The 26,125-nt window shown below is 37.8% G+C and overlaps 1 protein-coding gene across 1 annotated transcript in view; it reads right to left on the reverse strand.

Annotated features, from left to right (window-relative positions):
• Ola1 (Obg like ATPase 1) overlaps positions 1-26,125 on the reverse strand; it is a 125,361-nt gene that overhangs the window by 67,536 nt on the left and 31,700 nt on the right. The gene's annotated exons all lie outside the window — the stretch shown is intronic.

Genomic DNA, 26,125 nt, shown 5'->3' on the forward strand with positions numbered 1-26,125 from the left:
ATTTGGGGGGAGCTCAAATCATCTGGCAGACCTCTTCTCTGCTTCAATCTACTTTATCACTGTGGTTCTGACGGTGATTAGATAATGAACCACTCAGACACACAATTTACACAGCAGCTAATTTCATCGGCCTGATTTGAGGGTATGGTTTTTAGGGGGCTATCAAAGAAGCAGATGAAGGTGCATTTGTCGTATGTGAGTGACAACCATTCACACTATCTGAACAAAATAGTGCTGGCCCTTATTAGAAACACATGCTATTATCACATATTTAAAGTGCAGTTGAAGCCATAATTTCAAATTGCCAACTGGAAACATAAGGGTAAAACAACCAGATATTACTGAAGCATGTGTACTGACTTCATGCCCTTCGGGAGACATAATGTGGCAACATAATTCAGCTGGGATTTACTCAAATTACCAGATAAAGAACAGTATCACAAAAATGAATAAATGCTATGAAATATTATAAACAGAAAGCAGTGATATAGGCACAAAACAGTAAACACACATAAACAAATTAATTTCATCAAAATCATCCATTTGATTATACTGCCTGAGAAATGTTTTCTAACATAGAGTATCAATTATTTTAGACAGAAGTATTATAGACTTGTGAGATAGCTTGAATTTGAGAAAGAAATAGCAAATACAGTTTATTTTTATGAAACATAGACCAGGACATTCTTGTTACAGGTTATAGGGAGTTCTAAAACACAAGCGCCGAGGATTTTTCATCTTAATGTAGATTGTTCAGCCATACATATATACTGCTATTAATATAGGTATTTAAATATTTAGGTGCTTTGGGCATGAAACTGATGTATCAAATGTCAGAATTTGAATCAACAAAATAAGCAAAAAACAAAAACCAAAAAACCCAAACTGGGTGTACTTCCTACTAAACACAACAAACACATAAGCCCCAGCTGACGGGCACAATAGTGTTTCTTACTAAGAACAACATAGGCAGCATTGCCAGTGACTGAGATAACTAAGTCCGTCTGGGGTGCAGGTGAGTCGGGAGTGTTTCTGTGGCATTTCAGTGAGACACACCTGTAAACCTAGTACACGCAGGGTGGAAACAAGAACGTCAGAGGTTCAAGGTCATGCCTGGCCAAATCAAGAGGAAGGGGGGGGGGAGAAAAAAAAAGAAACAACTGCATCTTCTATGACACTCAGTGAAAATTATCCTGTACAATTATCTTTTTATAGAGCTAATGACCACAGGGAGTCAACAACAGCCCTGAAAACTAAGGAACAGCGGACAGGAGAGAGGTGCACTAGGCATAGTAGTGTTTTCAGTTTTACCCCAGGAAGAAGGGACGGTTGGATGAAAACTAAAGAGGTGGAGTTGGACCTGCCGTTATTTCCAGAGGATCTAAGGCTAGGTTATTGACCAGAGCAGGGACGGGGAGCGGCCGAGCACCTAGGGGGAGAGGCTTGGGATGAAGATAGTAAAGGAAACGTGATAGGACTGCTGGGTAATCTTTGTGGTGGAACCCAACTTAGAGCTAGTTTATGGCCAATCTTTTTAAAATAAGAGTTTGAAAAGCAAAGGTTTGTTGTATTTAATATTTCAGTCTTTCTCTGTACACACCCACACAGTTAGACACAACATATAGTAATAATGATTTTCTCTTTCTGGCTAATTACTGTAAGACCAAAATTGTAACTAAAATTTAGAAACCTTTTTAATACAATCTAAAAATTTAAAATAAACTTTTTTATTGTGTTTTAGAAAAAGAGTGGCCTATTTTATAAAAACTGTTCATTGTGAAAAGCTTAAGTGAGACAAACTGATAAAGAAGCTTACATTAACGTTCCTATGCTTCTAGTAGAATTTCAAATACCAGGTTCCTCACCATTATCTTGGGCACTTGGATAAAATTGAGGGTTGTAATTAAGAAACTGCATTTAAATTTTCCTAACGCATTTACTGGGTTCTGTTGAACACCAGAACCATCAGCCTTTACGGACACATGGACTAGGTGGTTTTACTCTCTGTCACAGAAGTCATTTCTTCTTTTCCTTCCTTCCCGTAAATGTTTGTTCACAGATTGTTCCTTTGATTTACTGACACCTTAGGCTATTAGTACATCCTCCATTTCACAAATTCTTTCCCTCAAACACTTCATTCAGTAAATTTAAGATTCTATATTGAATCAAATATGTTAATCGCTCCAGGACATTAATTTCACTTTAGTTGCTGCCTTCCTTCCTCCAGTTCAGACCTAAACATTCTGAAAGCACTGCCTACATCTGCTAAATCTCCATGTCTTAAGCCTTTTTATAACTCAAACCATATGCTTCCACAACACTATCAGAAATCCACTATAGCAAGGACCACAAGCACTGGTCAGGTATCATGGGACACCCATGGATTCCTAGTATTTGAGAGACGGAGGCTCAAAGTGTAAGTTTGAGATTAGCCTGAGCTATACAAGACCCTACATGAGGGAGGGAGGGAGGGAGGGAGGGAGGGAGGGAGGGAGGGAGGGAAGATGGATTCACGGCAACGACTAGCCTTCCTGATACCAAGTCAACATTCTTCAAGACTGACTGGCTGCTCACCTGAGAGCACCAAGTCTTTCGTGGCGTCTGTGTAAGCACAGCCCCCTTGCTCTCCGCTGTTGTCTTTATGAGTTTCTTCTCAGACCCTTTTCTTTTGTATGGTGTTGGTGGTTTTGTTCATGTGATTTTTGTTTTGCTGGTGCTTAAGAATGAATCCTCTCATGTGATAGATAAATATTCCACCAATGAGACACACCAGCATCTCTCATACTTTGCTATCTTACTTCTTACATCTGAGTTTGCAAAATATTCTTGGATGCTAGATGTTAGGAGAAAATGTCAAGCTTCACAGCAGCACTGCACACGCCGCAGGCCACGGAAGCGATATTCTACACAGCACACCTAGGGCTGTCTTGTGTATAAAAGGATACAAGATCTGGTTGGACCTGTTCTTCTATTCTCTACACTATAAAATGCAGGGATAAAGAATTACTTGATATGCAAACTGCCACCATCAACACACATGCAAACTACAATATGACTCGCTAATTATAACATTCCCAACCAACATAAGTTCCCTTATAAATCTACCAATGTGCTAAGTCTGTGAGAATTTCAAACAAAAACAAGATTTTGGTCTTGTACACTGTACAAACTAGTTGGCAAAACAAACTAGTCTGTTTTAAAAAAGCATAAATGGGCTAAAAACAAACAAAAACCAGTAGGATCTCAGATATAATTAAACAGTTTAAAAATAAAAGTTCACAGAGGGCCGGGCGGTGGTGGCGCACGCCTTTAATCCCAGCACTCGGGAGGCAGAGGCAGGCGGATCTCTGTGAGTTCGAGACCAGCCTGGTCTACAGAGCTAGTTCCAGGACAGGTTCCAAAGCCACAGAGAAACCCTGTCTCGAAAAACCAAGAAAAAAAAAAAAGTTCACAGAGGTATATGTTCCTCAAGCTGAACTGAAGGTTGAAAAGAACCTTAGTGGAGAGGAGTACACTGAAGAGGGAAAGACACAGGAAGCTACAGCTAGCAGCGTCAAGTGTGCTTCTCATTTGTTAGGCAGCAGGAAGCCAGCAATGGCTCTCATGTAAAGAGCGTGTTTAAAAGACCAACCAGAAGTAGGAAAGAACTAAAGGCAGTGGCAGCACACCACTGTACCCCAAATGCCATGAGAAGAAACTCAACGGGATATGAGTGGGAGACATAAAGACAGGATGAATGTCAGCTGCAGAAAACAACTCCAACTAGAGTTGGAGGCAGGCTGTGGTGGCACACACCTTTAATCCCATCATTCAGGAGGGAGGGGGGGGGGAGATATCTCTCTGAGTTCAAGGCCAGTGAGTTTCAGGATAGCCTGGGCCAGGCAGAGTAGGTGGAAGGCAAAAAGAGAAGCTGAGAGATCACTACATGGTTTCAAGTCAAAGGATTTTTATATGCATTATAGTAAAGCCAATGCATAAAAACTTAAAAGCCCACACTAGATATGAAGCAAAAGGTATTATATAATCAAACTGAATACTTGGTAGGACAGTGGTTCTCAATCTGTGGGTCATGACCCCTTAGGTCCTCTAACTCTAAAAATATTCACATTAAAATCCATAACAGTAGTGAAATTACAGTTGTGAAGTAGCAGCGAAAATAATTTTATGTTTGGGGGTCACTACAACATGAGGAACTATATCAAAGGGTTGCAGCATTAGGAAGATTGAGAACCACTGCTCTAGAAAAAGAGATAAGAAACGCCACACAAACAGTCATATCAAATCAGCATCAAGGCATCTGCATATTATTACATTCCAGCTTGTCTTTCAAGGTAAACAGCAAATGTTCTGAAAAATCTACATTTTAATTCATTCCTACCAAAACCACTAAAAAGTCAGGAAGCCACATTTCTAAAGCAGAAGATATAGGCACACATATGCTTTTAGGTTGAAGTCAGCATAGAAAACAATGAGCTGGGTATAGTATTGTCATCAGTGCACACCATTTGACCTTTTCTGTCTCTTCCCAGTCATATCCCTTCCTGTCTCCACCTCCCTAGTGCTGGGATTAGAGGCATGGGATCCCAACTGTAGGGATCACCTTTGTATGGACCTCTGTTTCTCTTTTAGACAGATTCAATCTTGTGTAGCCCTGGGCAGCCTTGAACTAACAGAGATGTCCTGGGATTAAAGGTGTGTGCCACTACTGCCTGGCCTCCAGTAGTTTAGCTCTGCAGTCTGATCTTCAGGCAAGCTTTATTTGCTAAAACACAAACAAAATATCACTACAGTCTGTAACTCCAGTTCCAGGGGGTCTGTCGTCCTCTTCTCGTCTCTGCAGGCACCAAGCACTCAAACAATGCACATACACACATACAAGCCAAACACTCAAATACATAAAATACATTTAAAAATTTTAAATCTTAGTAAAACAAAATGTACATGTAGCTGACTTTAAGAGGTTAATCTAAAATTAAATAAATTATAAAGGATTCACAGGGAGCTTTTGCACCAGTTAATTAACTTATATGGAAGCAATCAAGAATGCTGTGATTAAAAATAATCCAGATCTTAAGACAAATAAGTATTTACTATAAGAATAATAAAGTGGGTCAGTTGAGTTCCGAGAAATCATTATCTTCCCTTAATTTGAAGACTTCATTAAAATTAAAAATAACATACTCTTTTTTTTAATTTATTTATCTTTATTCTATATGTATTGGTGTTTGGCCTACATGCATGTCTGTGTGATGATGGCAGATCTCCTGGAACTGGAGTTACAGACAGTTGTGAGCTGCCATGTGGGTGCTGGGAATTGAACTCAGGTCCTTTGGAAGAAGAGCCACTGGGCCATCTCTTCAGCTCCCAAATAACATACTTTTAAGCAATGAATTGAAACAAAAATATTGGGTGAGGAAGGTAAGATAGAAAGAAACAGATATAAAAAGATGAGCTCTGTTGAAATGGAAGCTTCTAGTGGGATAGTTGTAAACAAGAAAGCCTTTGATTTTGAGTGTCACACTTAACTGGCACAACTATAGTAAACAGTACTATACCACAGTTATTTCAGGCGTACAAAACCCCAGAAAATCCTGCCCAACAGCTACTAGTACTATTCTTACACTGTACATAATTATACAATCATACCATCTAAGAAACCCCTAAAGTCACTTAAAACTTATGAATTATAATTCAGAGTCAACACCTGTGGTTAATTATATTCAACCGCTCGAGGGCTTCACATTTTTAGGTGCTGCGATGCAGCGACTCTCTCTCCACAGAAGCAGAGAGAAGTTGTTCCTTAGTGAGAGGAGGGTTCGCCTCTCAACAAGATCCCACTGCTTGTTCTATACTGTAACAGACACTTTAAATACACGGACAAATTTGATATTTTTATTAGAATTGGGATTCACTGTACCTAGAGTGTGGAGCTACTTCTGCTGTGCAAGTCTCCTGAATAGCATCTCACTAGTGTCCTGACTTCTAACACACCATGTGTCTTCACTAGTGTCCTGACTTCTAACACACCATGTGTCTTCACTAGTGTCCTGACTTCTAACACACCATGTGTCTTCACTAGTGTCCTGACTTCTAACACACCATGTGTCTTCACTAGTGTCCTGACTTCTAACACACCATGTGTCTTCACTAGTGTCCTGACTTCTAACACACCATGTGTCTTCCACCTGTAGGAAAGGCCTCCCTCTAATATCTTCTCCATGTGCATATCCTCAGCTCAAGCTCACATACATATATATAAAGCTTAGAAGGCATATATAGGGACATATACATATATATAGGGATATACATACATACATATATATATGCCTTCTTTCTAAGCTACATCCTTCTCAGCACCAGATATTTTTAACTGTTACACATTTCCAATTGGATAATTAGCTACATTTTACTTTTTCTCATTAAGATCATCCATCTTATCCCCTAACTAAATAGTCTTTGTAACTCTACTTTGTTTTATTTTCAGATTTGACTGCTCTCATGTCATCTACATAACGAGTCTATGTGCTCTCTGGTGATCATTAGTCTCTCATGCTACAAAGTCAGACTCAGGAGAGATCTCAGACCACATTTCTCCAAGTGTGCCATGCAGATGGAAGAAAGTGAGCAACTGAGAAAAATCATAAGACCACTTTCTTCTCTGGAACTCTATGCAGGTGCTTTATAATCTAAAGGAGTAGAGCCCAGCACTAACTGATGGGGAATTCAGAGATGACAAGAAATTATAAGGACTTTTCTGTATCCGCTACCTTACATGTTTGATATGCTCAGCACTGGTTTCCTAGCAATGTTTGTTGAATACGTTAATATGTGCTGTGAAATTTATCTTTTGCTGTTTTAGCTTCTAGAATGTACATTTCTTCTATGACATTATATATTTTCAATATGAATAAATACAGAAACATTCATTGATTCTCTTATTCATTATCTTACCTTACACCAAACTGTGTATCTATCAGCTCTGACCAAGACACAGGTGGAAATGGAAAGACAAGATCAGTCAGCTAGGAACAGGATCATTTAATATTTGAAGTGCACATTACAGGTCATATGAATAGAATGGACAGATTACTGCAGCAGTTTAAATACAGGGAAAGGTCAGAGGAAACTCATGGAGATTTCATTTCAGTGAGACCGAGGCTATGAAAACACTGTGTGTGAGATGCTTTGGAGGTAGGAGGAGGAACAGTATTCTCAGTAGACGCAGGACAGAGTGCAGAAGAAGGCTGGGAAGGCTGAGAGAGTTTCAAAGTGCGCTACTGTGGCACCAGCATTAGAAAATAATCCAAGATTTGCTGCTCAGTCTATTTACTGAACGGCAGGTAGCACATGTGAAACCCTTTATTCACAGAAACATAAATGGCAGTAAAAGCCCTTTCTATGTCCTCTGCATTTCACCCTCCCTATAACTCCTCAGAAATATATAAAACTGATTTTCTCAGAAACTGCATTTAGAATAATATATATTTGTCCCAGGAATCACACAGTATATTCAATAATCATTTTTATTGTACTTTATTCCAAAGAAATCTCCAAACTCTTATATGAGTCAGAGGTGGTAGGGAACGCGCAGATCTGGATTCTTCTAAGGCTGCTTTGCAGAAGAGGGGAGACGAAGCTACGCATTTTAAGGGTGAATGTGAACCGGGCAGTGGTGGCGCACGCCTTTAATCCCAGCACTCAGGAAGCAGAGGCAGGCGGATCTCTGTGAGTTTGAGGCCAGCCTGGTCTACAGAGTGAATTTCAGGACAGCCAGGGCTACACAGAGAAACCCTGTCTCAACAAACAAAGAAGAAAAAGGAATGAATGTGACTTTGGGGGGGGGGGGGGTGACCTGATCTCCTGAGCAGCCCTCCACTAGTGAGGCAGCCATTTGCAGTCTTTCTCTCAGAACTTTCTCTATGATCTTGTTTGTTTGTAGAACATTACTTTTTTTGTTTTTGTTCTACCACCTGAATGCTGGGATTCAATGTGTGTATGTGTGTAGCACCATAAAAATACACACCTTCTAGACATTTTTAAACAAGTCTCTATTAGATGTTGGGTGGAAAGGCACTTCCTCAAGATAAGAAAACTGGAACAGTCACTGCCAAGCAAGGAGGTCCCACGATCTCATACTGCAAACCTCAGAAAAGTACACTCGGTAAACAAAAGCAGAAGTAAGAAGATGGGCACAGCTCCTGAACAAGTGTCTGACCAATTACAACCTTCCAAGAAAAACAATCCAATCAGCAGCACTCTAAACAGAAACCACCAGGTTTTTAAGAATGAAGGGACTTGCAAGTTCACCAAAACAAAGGGAGGTCACACGAGGTCAAGCACGCAGAAAAGAAGCTGAGCAACACCTGAGCAACCAGGAGGAAACCGGCTGCCCAGAGCAGTTCGGGCCCTTTCTTCTCCTGTGAAACCTTTACAGAAGGGGAAGAAAGCAGAATAAAATTAGTTTATGCTCCCCAAGATATTTACAATCAAATAGGAAAGACAGATCAGCATATAATAAATGTAAAAAAAGTTAATCTAGAATAAAGGATAACAGGTTGATGGGAAAAACCCTCAAGGCTTCAAACTAGAAAAGAGGCAGTGCACAGAGCAACTGGAATGTAGATTCAGATTCACACACAGGCTTTGATGGAAGTATAAATTATTTTTAGTAGCATATTTAAATGTATTGATGCTGTGATAAGAGAGAAAATATTGTTTCTACTAGAGTTTTAAGCTGGTGTTTAAATACTTGAACAATGTAGACATGTAATAGCTATTAATTTTAAAAAGGCCTAATTAATAAAAATACAGATTAATTTTAAAAACAGCTGTTTTATACAGCCGTTCCTCAAAATATTATTGGGTTTTTACTTTAAATTCAGTTTTCTAATATACAGAAGGGGGAATAAAGAAATAGAAGAATTCCTCATCATTTATTTGGTATTGGAATACGAAGATGATGACTATATCCACACTATATCAGGAGATCACATCCTTGGACCAAACGAAAGTATTATTATGGAAGTAGTAGATACCCTCAAACCAGGCAACATATGTCAGACAAAATGATTACGCTCTTGGCCACACGACTCACAGTTCTAAGGTAAACCAAGACTGGAGAGACTGAAGATAATAAACAAGTATGTCCTTCGGAAGCAGACTGCCTTACGTAGGATCTTACTTTCCCGCCAGTCTTCCAACACAACCCACTTGAATTGGCCCAACAAAATACACACCAACTACTTGAGAGATTTCTAGAAGCCTACTTCAACAGATCTCATCTGTCCACAAAAATCTAGCCATGACCACGGATAGTTAAACCAAAGCAAGTACTCACCACCAGGTGGTGCCAAATCAAAGCCAGTGCCAGAACGACTTGGATGGGCCTATACCTTATAGCGTTTATTACCCCTTTAGCTAGTTATGCAGGTCTACCTCTGCTATTTCCTTCACATAGCAAAAAAAAAAAGAAAAAAAAAGGACTCCATATTTTATGCAACTGACACTTGTGGGCCCACATACACATTATAGCACAGAAGACGCAACTAGTATACTTGGGGGAGGGATAAAGAGATGACAGTAACAGTACAACTGGGCTTACTGACGACTACTTATAAATGAGGATGTTCGTTAAAAACTGTACTCTATTTCATATGCAGTCTTCAAAACAACCAAGGAGTTATTATAAGAATGCAGTATGCAAATATTCTGGCATAACCAAGACTTCAGGCAGTTAGATAGGAATACAAGGAGGACGGTCAGCTTACCCAATGGTTGCTGCACTAACAACCATTGTCTTCACTCACTCCAGATCTTTAACAAAAAGGGAAGGGAAAGGATGCAACACTGCTGATCAAATAACCACGTTAGACCTTCGTCTTTGAAGGACAGTTCAGGGAACTACAATAACAAGATACAGGATTTTGACACTTATCCCCAAAGTGGGGGAATATAAATGTTGAATTCCTTCAAAAATTAGCTCAAAAATTGTAGCGAAAGACTTTATGGCAAACTTGCTGACATCCATTTCTGTCTTCTCACCCCACCACTAGATTGTCAGCACTGCCATAAGCTCTACCTGTCGGGATCTGATGGCTGTATGTTATGTATTCATCTGAACAGAACCACTACACTTAGTTACAGGCTATCATCAACCAATTCATTCTCTTGCTAAAATCAAGTCATCCAATTACTCCTTGACTAATCAAGGCTGTTTTGGCTTTTTCTTTTTTCAAAAGGTACTCAACAGCATAAACAGTTCACTTACAAGAAATGGAAAGGGGCTAATCAGCAGAATTATTGTTTTGCTGCTACAATTTGCAGTATTTAAATTTAGTTGCTGATTGGACTGAAAGTTTTATGATATAGCATATGAAACTAGTTTAACAGAACCGACACTGTGGAGCTGCATTGTCTTGCATGACCGTACCGGCCTACTCTGTAGAAAAGAGAATTAACTAGTGTCTTTAAAAATAAGGCCATCTAAAGTTAGGCTTCACTGCTCTTTCCCACATGCACTGGATCTTAACACTAAAGGTGCCTGAAGAACTGATTCCGGAGCACTGTTTTAAAGTTGGCAACTATGCCTGCGCTTATAGACATGTTTGCTACAGTGAATAAGACAAACAATGACATTGACTATTCCGATTACATTTATTTGGGTTTAAGCAAACTAACATGGCATTATCTGGCTATTATTTAAGAAAATAAAGTATGTAAATAAGTATTATTTTAAATAAGTATGCTACCTTATATAACAGTGAACATTTCATTTATAAAATGAAGAGTATTTCACTTAAATTCTAGCTGCACATAAATTATAAAAAGTTATTACACATCAACATTGCCATACTTATCAATGCAGGTTTTCTGAGAGAATATCTAACAGGATGTCTGAAGCTGACCTCTAACACAAAACTTTGAATTATTTTTATATTATATTTATATTCATTATGCTATTTTCAGGAAGGTATTTTCACCCTTCAAACTTTGACTGAAATATAAAAAAATAATTTGTAAAGAGATGTAATGATATATTCACCAAAATATCATATTTTACTTTGTCATTTTGCTATTGTATGCATTATTTTAATTATAAACTAATTACAAATATTTTCTAAAATGCTGCTACATAAAAATGACTAGTTTATCTTTTAAACAAACTCTTTATACATTAAAACAACTTCATATACTAACCGCCAACTAGAACATAAGCCATAGAAAGGGGAGGGAAGCATACTGACAGAGTTAAAGCAAGCTCTGAGCCTTTTCTGTGTGTGCACATGCAGAGAACATTACATACTAAGAATTATATATAGTACATATCCACTATATAGAATTATTAAAACTCTACTCCCATCACATGTGCTATAGGGTCATCTGACGTATACATCAGTATCTCAGAAAGCCTCCACTTCACAGATGTGCTGACAAGGCATATTAGTACCAGCACATTTCAGATGAATTATCCATCTATAGTTTTTAAATGCTACCATTTTAATTAAACCTGATTATCTATGTTGAAATTCAAGGAAGTAAAAAAATTTACAAGCAAAGTAAATTAACAACAGAGCACTCCTAATATTCTTTAACGATGAACAATCCTCAGAACGGGCACACCTGCCAATACATTAGGAAAAGTAAAATCAACTATCAAGTGGAAATCAGATGCAGGCGGCCCTGACTTCTCGGGCCGGATTTCCAGCCTCCTTTGTGCTTTGTTTGGCGCCACAGCCCTTTAAGTTTTGTCTTCCTAAAGCCCTAACTAGTCGTAATCATTTGCAGCCTAATTGTGGACATTTATCTGCTTTTCTTATGCATAGAACATAGCTATTAAAGCTGAATGGTGATGGTGTGAAGTATAGGTTAAATTGGGTGAAATTAAAGCAAATTACTCCGGGATGTGGAAATCTGAAAATAGAAACCACCAATGATTTGCAACCCTCTTGATGATCAGCCTCACAGAACCCTAAACGACAAGAAAACTTACATATTTTAAAGTTAACTAGGTTTTTAAAAATAATATGTATAAATGTATTTTTAACTACATGTACTACTTATAATGGTGGAAAGATTATTTGTTTAACTCAGCTGCAATGTCAAAAGGATCTCAGATTTCTAAATAGTGCAGTTCATCTTTAAAATAAGATTTCCTTTCCTTTATATAAATTTGTACCCATAAAATGTGCTTAATTGTATCAAATATGATACCATGTTACTGTTAGCTAAGTTTTAACCCTAGATAAAAGCATTAATACTAGAGACAACGTAAAACTGAAGTCATAATAATGAAAAAATTAACAGTGTGAACAAAAACATATCTATATCCTATTTGTACATATGCCAAATATAAATCTGCATGTGACTAGCAGAAAGCCTGTCCGTGGAAGCCCAACAACACGTGCCAAAGGTTAAGATATAAGAATATATTTTCACTTCTCTAAAAGTGACCTGCAATGCTCTCTTAGGCAGCAAAGTGAAGCAGTATAAAACCCACTATGGCACAATTTATATTAGCTTGGTTTAGAGCAAAACAAATATGAGTCATGAAATCGCTAACTATCTGATTATATGAAGCTCAATAAAAAGATGATTTTAGGCATCTGGGGGACAGAAGTAAATGGCATGATACTGATACGTACTCACAAAGAGCTGCCGGCACAGTTGGTGAAGAAAGAATAGGCATAGATGGAACCAAAACATGGTTGGCTGCACGAAATGGAACTGCTTAAAGGGGAATTCTGAACTCCCAGATAGGAAAGAAAGGGCAAAAGGGGGACAGAGAAAAGTAGTTTACAGAGCACATGGCCCTTGTAGGAGAAAACTGGGTTACAGCTAGGCAAAGACAAGGATGGAATGCATGAGGTACATTAAAGACACAGAGTTTGTCTGAGGGAAATTCAGAACAGCAAGAGTATGCCAGAAAAGACACTAATTCTTAACAACAAAGAGCCTTAAAACTTAGGAAGAAACTGGAACCCCAGAAAGGTATAAGGCAGTAGCATAACCAAGTGCAATAACCCTCAAATGGTGATACCTCTAATTTTTTAATGGTTCTGTAACAATTAAAGGTGATTAACACCAAAACTCTGGTTCCTGGAATATTAGCTATATTCCCAGATGGGGTCTTTCCTTTTCTGTGTCTCATACCAAGTCTGAAATTACTGCTCTCTAGTTAATAAATGTATGCTCATGTATTCATTACTTTGTCTTACAGTCAGCACAGATAAAACTCAATAGTCATTATGATAATAGTCAGCTACTGCTAGATTTTCATTTGTGTATATTTTAAAGCATACAACAATACATCCTTCTAAAGATTATTAAAACTTAACCAAATGCACATAATTTTCTACTTTCTGAAAAGCAGGCTTACTCCCCAACCCCACCTAGGGTATGGAATCAAAATTCCTGGACAGAATTAATTACAATGTGATATAAGAATTGTTGAGAACTGAAACTGGAGAGATGGCTTACCGGTTAAGAGCACTGGTTGCTCTTCCAGAGGTACCAGGTTCAATTCCCACCAGTCTTAAGGTGCCTGACAACTGTCTGTAACTCCAGGCCCAAAAGATCCGATGCCCTTTTCTGGTCTGCAAGGGCACTGCACACACATGGTGCACAGACATGTAGGCTTATAAAACACTTATTCACACAAAATAACAACTAATAATTAAAACCTAACATTTAAAGAAAATGGTTGGGAACCCTTTCTCTTGAGGGTGACACTGGAGGAGGAAGAAAGGAGAGCAGCTGTTCTCCGTCCTCCTGCATCCAGCACATCACCACCCTCTTCCTGCTTTAGGGCTGCTAGGCTGTTGCTGGAGATTCTGCATCTTAGAGAAAATGAGGCTACGAGACAGATGGTTCCAGGATCACACTGATCAAAAGAGAGAACTCAATAACATTTTATTACAAAAATCAGTTAAGTGGTGGTAGAAATACAATAAAAACAGAAAGTGAACTTTCAGAAAAGACCAACAGAACAGGGTGACAGATTACAGAAATCATGCAGTCAGTATTGGACCCATACGAAAACATGGAGCGCCTGTGGAAAAGGATATCACAAGGCTTTTTCTCCTCTCGTGGAGTACAGAATTCCTTCATTTAATCATATAAAGACAAAAAAGAATTAGATTCATACTATGCCATCCTTTACTGGAATAGACAGCACAGAACCAGTACAAACTGATTCTGAGAACAGGGAGTCTTGAAAACCACTCTGTTTGGACATCCCACAAAAGAATCTTCACTGCCATTTTCATGAACAATGAACTTTACTACATAGTTAATGAAGAGGAAATATTTTTATTACAGTTCTAACAATGAAATTTCATCAGGACTACATGGCTTCAACTCTCATAATAGTATCATTTAAACCACTATTATGAGGTATTACCAGGACAAGAAAGATATTTTCCAGTCAGGAATCATAGTAAACATGCTTTTAAATGACGCACGCACGTGCAGCACACACACAAACACATATTTTTGAGTCAGGGTCTCTACATAGTCCTGGAACTCTCCATGTAGACCAGGGTTGTCTTGAACTCAAAAAGATCCAACTCCCTGAGTGCTGGGATAAAAAAAGTGCAACCCCACACCTGGCTTTAGTTCCTAAATCATATACACATAGTTCCCCTGTCTAAGTTAACACAAAAGTCAGGTTTGACAATATGTGCTGACTTCTGTTAACTCCCAACAGTTTCCTAGGAACTCAGGCAGCTGCAGATTAGATTATTCTATCTTCCTATAGTGACTACTCAAGGAGCAGCCACGTGACTTAGCTATTCACAGTGGAGAAAACTTACTAGGAAGGCTGAGACAAAGTCTCAGATGTGAATTAAAAATAAGAGACTAATCAGAAGCCATTTTAGCCTTGTTGAGTGTATAAGACAGGCTGACTCATGGTGATTGCCCTCTCATGATGGAGCAGGGACCAAGGTTGGCATCACAGCTCAAGAAGCAGGCAGACACAGGATTCCTGACTCGGGAAGCAACAAAAAGCCAGAAATGATGTCAATGGAAAAGTTCAAAGGGAAAGGAAAGAGCCAGAAAAAATAAAGGGAACCCTCCCAGTTAGTGTGTCTTCAACTCCCATTAGAACCATGGACAGGTGGCAGACTCAAAGCAGATCAGAGGTAAAGTGTCTGAAACGAGGCTGAAGTCACCTCTAAGATGTGGAATTGACAATCTAAGATCAGTTTCCAACGGATACAAGAAAGCACCACATATTGGAGAAAAACAAACAGGGAATCATAATACTTGTAATATCCAGGTAGAGCCAAAATTGCCTATGGGAGGCCAAGCCTGCTATTAGGAGAAAAGAAAACAAGTGAGATTGAACTTTGAGATGGCCTGGATGCTGGAAGGAGCATAAAAAATTTAAGTGTCCCTCAAAACTATCTTCAAAAAGTGATGTACAGAATGAACAAAAAGGATGTAAGGGTGATCTGGCTGACCTGGCTGGCTAGGCGGGGGTCCCCTTCCTCCCCCAGCACTCCATGAGAGTTCCATGTGCGTCCCTCCTGAAGCTGCATGCTCAGTTGAAGAGGACGACCTTCCCAGAATAGAGGAGGGCCGGTCTTCAAGGGTCAAGGGTATATGAGTAGCTGCACGGCCCTGCTAGAACCCCCAAACAAGCTCTCAAAATGAACAAAAAATAAACCCCCAAACAAGCTCTCAAAATGAATTTAAAAAATCTTATTACTGGTAATAAGAGAAAAAGGAAATAACGAGGAGTGGGGTGGAGTAACAGATTAAATATCTTTAAGGAAACTACGGACATTTAAAAAAAACTAAGATGACAAGAGAGTATGCTTACTTAAAGAAAACAACAGAAATGATATAGTTTGTATAGAAATAAATAAATCTGAACAAAATGATCATCAGAGTTCCAGGAACAATGGCCTAATGGAACTGGAAACCTAGGAGAAAAAAGTATATAACAGAAACTTTCATAATTAATACATAAGATTGGTCCAATTTATTGCAAGAAAGAAATTTATATAATGAAGTTCAATGAATACAAGAAGAATAAACTCAAAAAACTTCAAGGCTGGCAGAGTTGTAGCAGAATGTCACAAAAACAAGACAGAAAAATGTCTCAATTCGTGGCTGACATCGCACCAGAAACTAAGGTGGCCATGAGACAATAACACACAGAAAGAAAAAGAGACCCTGTGAACCAAAAATATTTTACTCATTAATTCATTTTTATGAATGAGCTGAGATGAATTCATTTCCAGATGGAAGAAAACTGAGAATGTATTGCTAGCAGTCTTATGCTAAAGGACTTCAGGGTTAAGAGAATGGTGGTGGAATAGGTAAGTTCCAGATTTTTAATACAAATAAAGAAATATGTTTTAAAAACTTGTTATGTGATGTATTAAATGTCACTGAAAAAGTAACCCTTTGAGATGATCTTATGTAATACGAGTTTTAGTTCAGTGCTTTAAATTGTAAGGTTCAGAATATATATACTTAGCACAACTACAACATAAAGAATGGACAGGGAAAATGGGCTTAAGGAAACATCCAAATTTTCTATATTTATATGAAGCAATACAAAATGAACTATAAAAAAGTTAAGAACACCTGTTCACAACTAAAAAGTTAAGAATGCAGATTGTAATCACTAGTGAAACCTCTAAAAATGAATTTTCAAAATCTAGTCAATGAGCAAAATTAATACTAAGAGTGGAAGATGTATAAATAACCAAATAGTACAAAAGAAAGAGGAAGGAAGGAAGGGAGGGAGGAAAAGAAAATAACCATAAGGATAAAGCATGCTAACAAAGTAAAACACCCACATATCTAATCAAACCTATAACTAAGTCTGCTAAACAACGGCCAGACTGAAGTTACGGCATTTACCTAGCGTAGTGAGGCCCTGGGCTCAATCTGGAGAACTGGGGGGGGGGGGTGTTACAGGACTGCCAGAACTGACCCTAGATATAACTACACAGTGCATACAACACAGCTAAAGCATAAAAGACAGAGTAGAGGTGAGCAGACCGAGAGCAGTGAGCACAAGACTATAATAGCTCATACAGTTAATCAGATAAAAATGATTTCAAAAAAGGACTGCCAGAAATAGAGAAATATTTTATAATAAGGAAAAAGTGCATTCATCCTCCCTTACCTACAGTTTTGCTTTCTGTGGACTTAATTACATGAAGTTTTAATTAATTACATGGAGAATTTCAGAAGCTAACAATTTATAGATTTTTCAACTGTAAATTCTCCTGCATAATACGATGAAATTGCGCTGTCCCGCTTGTGCCAGAAACTATCCCTCTGTCCAGCACATCCATGTGGTAGACACCACCTGCTCACTAGTCACATGGTAGCCAGGTAGTTACCTAGGCTATCAGGTCAACGGTCACATTACCACTGCGCCTGAGTTCAAATTAACCATGTTTAAATAAATAGAACTCCAAGACGCAAGGGCTTTAAGTGGAAAGATAAATATTCTTGGCTAAAAAATAAGCAAGGTTTGATAATGTCCACACTTTCAGCCACTCTTAAGGGTCAGTAGCAAGAGTGGCTGCCACTTCTCTCTGAGCTCGGTCACATCAACTACTCAAGAACAGCAAGAAAAGATGCTAGAAAACATGCCGAGAAAGACAAAGATCACGTAAACAAGCCTGGGACAAGGCCAAAGAGAAGTGGTCGAAGGGCAACATCCAAGCAAGCTCAACAACCTAGTCCTGCTTCAAAAGCACTACATGGTAAACTCTGTTCTCAGCTTACTCCACTTGCCACATGAGCAGTGGGCTCTGGGACTGAGATGTGCAGCTCCCTGGCCAGGCTAGCTCTTCAGGAGTTCTGCAGTAAAGGACTCGTCAAACTAGTTTCTAAGCACAGAGTTCAAATAATTTACACCAGAAATACATACAAGGAGGCGCCCCAGTGGTTGGCAAAGATGCACAAACAAAGTGCAAGGGACAGTAGTTTACTTGGAAAAATAAAGCCTTATTAAATAAAAAGGGACTATGGAACTGACTGGGAAGGCATGATATACACATACAGGAATAACATATGTCCAGGGGCCTAAGAATAGTTTCAAAATATAGGACACTGGCATAAAGTTAAAATGGACACACATATATACTATACACACATATATACTATATAAATACTTTACTAAATTGACAGTAGACAAAAATTCAGTAGACATCAACTTTGTCGCCATCATTTGTTACCAACATTGAGTAGTCACATTCCTGCCCTCGTTCCAGTCTCAAATTCTCCTGCCTCAGACTCCAGGGTAAGGGAATAACCAACATGCTTTCCTTAAGAAAGCACATTCTTTTCAACAGCACAATACACTTGACTCACAGTGAGTCAAAACCTAATTCTCAATGAATTTTAACAGACCAAAATCATACAAATGATTACTGACTATAAAAGAATTAAGTTAAAGCCGGGCGGTGGTGGCGCACGCCTTTAATCCCAGCACTCGGGAGGCAGAGGCAGGCGGATCTCTGGGAGTTCGAGGCCAGCCTGGTCTACAAGAGCTAGTTCCAGGACAGGAACCAAAAGCTACGGAGAAACCCTGTCTCGAAAAATCAAAAAAAAAAAAAAAGAATTAAGTTAAAAAGCATTAAGAATACTAAGAGATTCTCAAATATTTAGAAATACTTTTTTCCCTGCAATACTGAGACTGACCACAGAACCACACACAGGCCACACCGGTGAACCCCAGTGAACCCCAGCCTACACCCATACACATCTCTTTCCATCTCTGGTCCGAGGAATGCACATGCTAGCTTAGCAGAAGAGCGTTTGCCTAGCTTGCCAAGGCTCTAGGTTCTACTTTTAGCACGATAATAATAACAATAATAATAATAATAATAATAGTTCAAAGGGCTGGAGACATGGCTCAACAGCTAAGAGCACTGGCTACACTTCTAGAGGACCTGGGTTCAATTCCCAGCACCTACATGGCACCTCACAACTGCCTGTTAAATGCAGTTCCAGGGGATCTGACACCCTCACACAGACATACGTACAGGCAAAAACAATGCACATAAAATTTTTAAAAGTTATTTTTAAAAAGGGTTGAGGAAAAATCCAAAAAGGCTGGGCAATGGTGGCACATGACTTTAATCCTAGCACTTGAAAGACAGAGTTAGGCAGATCTCTGAGAGTTCAAGGCCAGTCTGGTTTACAGGACAAGTTCCAGGACAGCTAGGGCTATTACAAAGAGAAACCTGTTTTGAAAACAACAAACAAAACATGGGGGAGGGGGGTATCAAAGTAAATGATAAATAAAACTGAACTATAAAATTACATGGAATATAGGTGAAAACGTACTTAAAAGGAAGTTTATGACTTTAAATAATTAAGAGAAAAGTTCAAAAGTCAGTGACCCGAGGCCCCCCCACTTTTCTAATAAGAAATTGAAAAGAAAAAATTAAATTCATATAAATGAGTGCAGTGACAGGCCTTGAAATCTCAGCTGTTCAGGAGGCAGATGCAGGGGAATCACTTAGCCTAGAAGCTTAAGAGTAGTCTGCACAGTAACTGAGACCCTATCTCAAAAGGAAACTACACACACACACACACACACACACACACACACTGCAGATAAAAATGAGACTTGTGAAATAATAGGAACAAATAAAGAATAATCAATGAAACCAATAGTCTCTTGAAAAGATTAATAAAATTGACTATGTCCTAGGTACATTAATCAAGAAAGGAAAAAGATAAAAAAAATATGTCTTACTCCAATATCAGTAATGAAAGAGGATATTACTATGTCATAATAAGACGATAGATTAATACCAGTAAATTCAACAATCAAGCTGAAAGAATAAAAATTCTAGAAATAAACAAATGATCAAAACAAAAACATACATAAATTGTCTTCTATCAACTCTATAAGCTAGATTAGATATAGAAGCTTCACCATAATAAACAAACAAACAAACAAATAATCTAGGCCTAGAGATGGCTCCACTGGTAAATTCTTTCCATCATTTAGAAGAGAATGAACAACCATCTCTAACAAATCCATCAGAAACCACCTCATTAATTTATTAGGTTAATATTATCTGAGTGTGAAATCAGACAAAGACCACAAGAAAACCAAACGACAGGCCTTCAAGAACATACATGAGGGCTGGAGAGATGGCTCAGTGGTTAAGAGCACTAGTTCTTCCAGAGGAATCGGGTTCAATTCCCAGCATCCACATGGCAGCTCACAACTGTCTGTAATTCGAGAGGACTCAATATCCATGGCAAAACACCAATGTGCATAAAATAAAAATAAATTAATAAAAAAAGAACATATATGAAAAGATCGCTAACATTTTAGTAAACCAAAATACAATGATCTACAGGTATGATGGTATCATAATGAAATGCATTATTTGTATGCTAATAATTAATAAAAACATATATGCAGCCAAATGAAAATACAAATTTAACTCCTCTATATAACAACCACAAAATATAATGACCACTAGTTAGGCATGACAAAACTACCAGATGTTCCAATGATATATGCAAATGTGTCTTTATAGTTCATTAGCAAGTGTGAGACAGAAACGGAGGTACTGGAACTCATGTGCACTGGTGAAAAACTGCTTACAGCCATCTTGAAAACCAGTGTGGTACTGTCTTAGAGCTGAACACACATTTTCTATATGCTTCCAGCAACTTGTTTCCAGATACTTACACCCCCCCAAAAAAACCAGAAATATGTATTCACATAAAAATATATGTATAGAGATGCTTAATATAGTAAAGCTGGGAACAAATTAAAATAGTCACCAACTCACAAATGGATAGCAAATCGTGACAGTCAATAGTATTAAAGGCTATCTGGCAATAAGGTATCAACGTGAAAACTACAGACAAACTCAAAAGTATGCTGGTGAAGTTAAACACACACACACACACACACACACACACACACACAACATACACACACACACTATATGAGACTCCAAAAATGCTAAACCTGTAATGAGGGAGAGCGGAAGAATCAACAGCCACAAAACATGACAAACACTAACCAAGGAGGCAGAAGCAGGTGGATCTCTTTGAGTTTGAGACCAGCCTGGTCTACAGGAGCTAGTTCCAGGACAGGCTCCAAAACCACAGAGAAACCCTGTCTCGAAAAACCAAAAAAAAAAAAAAAGAAAAAAGAAAAAAAACATGACAAACACTATAGAAGGTGAAAACACTCTGTATTTTGATAGGTGACAGTGGGTACATAAGACTGCCCACCAAGAAATGTATGGTTCTGTTTTATATATATACATATATTCTATGTGCATTCTATAGATATAGAATATTTATTCTATATACACATAGTCTATATGTATATCTGTAGATAGATACATAGAATATATATATATATATAGATACATAGAATATATATATATATATATATATATATATATATATATATATTCCAGCTTAATGATGTTTGGAAAAAACGCCACTTAGAGAAACTTGATATACAAATGTCTTTCAGGAGGTTTCATGTATGTTTACTTAAGCTTGACATTACTGCCACTTATCAAGCAAAAAGATGTTTTTACTTATTTGGAAATTTTTACAAGGAAGCATAGCAGTTTACTGGATGATCATATGAATTTCAAAAACTATTTTCTTCTGCTCTTTAGTTTCTAGAAGTAAAAGTTGATTCTGAGTATCTCAGTTAATAAAAAGAGAAAAATCAATGTGAAGTACTGCTACAAATGCATGTAAGAAACATTCTGGTACAGAAAAGGCAATTAAGACTCTCTCCCTATTCATTTGGAAAGTGTCCTCCACTTGCTCTCAGTGGTGTGCGGTCTTTTCAACACTCCTCCAGGTTTGTGAGAAGGCTCTTGACACAGTGTGAGGGATGGAAGAGGTGAGCTCTCAACATGGGAAAGTCTCGGACCCTAAGAGATAAGGCGTGTCCATCCTATCACCAACATGATGATGAGTTAAAATAAAACCAAGAAGTCACACTGCTATAAAAATTTTACTTCCAAAAGAAACCATTTTATTGTGACATTAAACTCATTGGTGCAAAATCTTGTTTTCCAAAGATTTCCTCAATAAAGCAGTTGGTCTGAGCTGTGTAGTTCACCATGTTACAAGCACCGAGCTGAACAAGCCAGGACTGAGAAGCGTCTTCTGCACGTTGCTGTTGTCCCACATCATTCAGAACAAACCTTTTTAGATCGTTAACTACCACAGGAGTGCTGATTACACAGGCACCAGCAATTTCCTAACCAATGACCACCTGAACAATGATGTGTTCAGCTTCTCAGACCCTGCAGCCTTTCAAAGGTGAATCATTTCACAGTTTGGAACAAGATCTCCATAGCAACTTCCCTTTGAGGGTTTTAGAATCACCATCCAGTAATTCTATGATCATCAAGCTCAACCATTCCCAATGGTTCTTTTCACAGCAGATGGAAAAGGATGCCTTGAAATTTTACAGTCTATTTCAAGCAATTCATCTGGCAGCCTATTAGAATTCAAAATATTTCGACCTTCAATCACAAAGCATGTTATCTGAAGCTGTGGTGATCTCAAGTCAAGACAAGCAGACGTTTTAGTCTAATCATCCATGATGAGAAGAGACTGACAAAAACTCTTAATTCAACCACCATCAAAATGCTTATTTTAACTGCATGAAAGTCTTTCAACAGGCAATGAAAACACACCATGGACCATTTTATCACAACCTTCTGTTCAAGGAAAATATGAATTCTGAATATTGACATGGATCTCAGCACTTCTTGGACTACTTAGAACAAATACATTCTTTAAAAGTTAGCCTAAACCCAACAGAAGAGCTATTCTCCGCTATCAAAGCCAGAAGCCACACACAAATGGCAGTGCCCCCTAGACAGGGGCAGTCAGCCTAATAATTCAAGAATATTTGGATTACTTCTTTTTTTTTTCAGGCATACATCATCACAAACAATAAAAAAATTGATGTAAACTCCTCAGGAAATTTTGATTGATAAAAAAGACATACTCTAAAATAATTTACAGGATATACGTAACCTTGTAGCCGTTCCCCAAATACATTAATTCCAAAAGATTCCAAAATATACTAACTTTCCTGTTTATAAATACTGGATTCAATCTTCTTCTTGCTTCTAAGCTGTGGTTATTTATCGAAACTTTTTTGAACCTAAAAATTCAACTACAAAGTAATAAGCTCACTGATTTTCAGCATTTACAAGCACTAATTGTAGATATGTAGTTCCATTTTTTTCTTTTTATTTTGTTTTATGAGATATGGTCTCACTGGGTGCCCCCAAGTAGTCTCTCAAGTGCTGGGTGGGACATGAGGTATACACCACCACACATGGCATATTACAGTATTTATTACAGATGTTCAATGAGTATTAGAAGCCTATCGATGCAGAAACAACTTATTCTCTAGTTACGCAGTAAGTCATTTCACAATTTCTGCTGAAGAAATAAGATAACTTTAAGAATGTTCTAAGTACTCATAGACAACACAATTTAAATGTATTAATCTGCCTCTTTTATGTAGGTACACAATAAGAAACTGGTGCTACTCTCGTACAATGATGAAGAAACATGATATCTAAATTTAAACACATCATGAACAAAAGTGAAATATTCTATCTCCTTAAGACAAATAGATACATACAGTTCACAGGATTAAATCATGAAATTTATTTTAAGCAAACTGTGTCAACTACTTCAACTTGTAACTGGGCCCAAGTCTCAAGTGTAAATATAAATGTCATTCTCTGTTCACAACCATCCACATGAATTTTGAGCTTGGTTTAAATGATCAAAGAACAAGAAACAAAATTATCTAATATTATAAAACTAGAACAAAATGAAACATACAAAGATCAAAAAGTCCCTGACTTCTGAAAACTTAAGCAAAAAAAAAAAAAGAACAAAACTGACAATTATTTCAATGAGCTCAACATTAAAATTTGCTTCTTAGTACTACATTTTGTTTTTAAAAGTTCAACTCCCGTCAGAAGAATGAATATAGAAACAAAGATAAGCTGGGAGAGCAGAGGCAAGCCCGCATTATGTATATAATATTGTGGAAGATTGCTGAAGCTCAAAGCCAGCCTGGGTTACACAGGAAGAGAAACTAAGGGGGGGAAAGGAAGGATGGGGACAAAAAGGAGAGAGGGAGACGGAGGAGAGAGGGTCAATCTTAACGTGTTCTACTCTGAGCTGACTTAGGATCTGAGCTATGTGACTTACATTAAAATTAACTTATATATCAAAAGAAAAGTAATGTAAGTGAAAATTGAAACCAAGGATAATGCTTACACTAAAAAAAAAGAAGCAAAAAAATTGTACATATGTGCATGTATATTAATTATTTTATTTTTAACAGTATTTTATGAGCATTTAAGGATATAATACAACAAGGAAACAAAAAGTAAAAATAGTTTCCTTGTGACATTCTAATTCCAAACTTTTGTTTGTTTGTTTGTTTGTTTGTTTTGAGACAGGGTTTCTCTGTTTAACAATTCTGGCTGTCCTGGAACTCACTTTGTAGACCAGGTTGGTCACCTGCCTCTGCCTCCTGAGTGCTAGTATTAAAAAGCAAGTGCCACCATCAGCTGGGCTCTTTGTAACTTTTAAGGAGAGATATTATTAATTTTGTTAACCTGGACCTTAGGACCTTAGAGCTTCCCCATGACATCAGTTACTCAATAAATATTGTTAGCTAAAAATAATGGCTAGCTCATGTTTCTGAAACATGTCTAGTTACATACATGATAAGAATAAGAAATACAGACTGGAGAGGTGCTCAGAGGTTAAAGAGCACTGCCTGCTCTTCCAGAGGTCCTGAGTTCAATTCCCAGCAACCACACGGTGGCTCACAACCACCTGTAATGAGATCTGGTGCCCTCTTCTGGCCCACAGGCATACCTGCAGACCGAATACTGTATACATAATATATAAATCTTTAAAAAATAAATCTTTTTTTCTTTAAATATGTATTTATTATGGATACAATATTCTGTTTACATATATGCCTGCAGGCCAGAAGAGGGCACCAGACCTCATTACAGATGGTTGTGAGCCACCATGTGGTTGCTGGGAATCAAACTCGGGTCCTTTAGAAGAGCATGCAATGCTCTTAACCGCTGAGCCATCTCTCCAGCCCAAAAAATAAATCTTAAAAAATTAAAAAATAAGAAATACAGAATAATTTAATGAGAAGAGATAATAATGCTTTAGTATTATACTTTTACCTTCCCTCAAAAAAAATGTAAAAAACCTACCCTAACAGTTTGTTAAACTACAAAGTACTTTATCTAACTGCCTAGGGTAACCTTAAATTTACTTTGCAACATATAATCAAGCAACATACTGTAATTGAAGCATACTGAAAACAGCAGTTACTAGCTAATTAACATTAGTGGAAACATTTCCCTCAATGCAGATTTTTAAAATCTATAATAAAATACAGTTTATTATGAATATGTTTAAGTTATACAAAAAACAAGTTTATATTTGATATAACAGTAGCACAATTTTTAAAACTGCATTCGCTTTTATTTTTATTAGGAGTATCTATACTTTAACATCAAATGCTGGAAGCATCAGACTTCTCAGATTGAAGTAAACATCAGAAATCCAGCCAGACAACCAGAGTACAATTGGCTGTAATGTGTATGTACTTATACTGTATTTCAACCAATATGGCCAAAGTGTAGCTATCACAGTACTTGGCCAGACTAGAATAAAAATCTAAAGCAAAGCTATTCCTCAAAGAAGGGGCTGAGGAGGTGGGGCATGGGAGTGGAAAGGGATAACTAACACTAAAAACCTTTGAATGAAAACCTACTATTGCAGAAGCTTCCTAAAATATATACATGTGCGTGCATGTGTGTCTAGATAGGAGGGAGAAAAAAGAGGGATAGTGTGGGAGGTCCTTCTGTCTATGTGTTGCTTTTATTGGTTAATGAATAAAGAACTGCTTTGAGCCTATGGCAGGGAAGAACAGAACTAGGCGGAAAAAGCTAGGCTGTATGCTGGAAGAAAAGAGGGTGAAGTCAGATAGAAGCCATAGAGCCACCACAGATAGACGTTGGGAACTTTACCCGGTAAGCCACAGCCATGCGCTAATATACAGATTAATAGA

Source organism: Microtus oregoni, unplaced genomic scaffold, assembly GCF_018167655.1.
Source record: "Microtus oregoni isolate MIOR12 unplaced genomic scaffold, Mior012 000037F_ref0000500, whole genome shotgun sequence".
NCBI lineage: Eukaryota > Metazoa > Chordata > Mammalia > Rodentia > Cricetidae > Microtus > Microtus oregoni.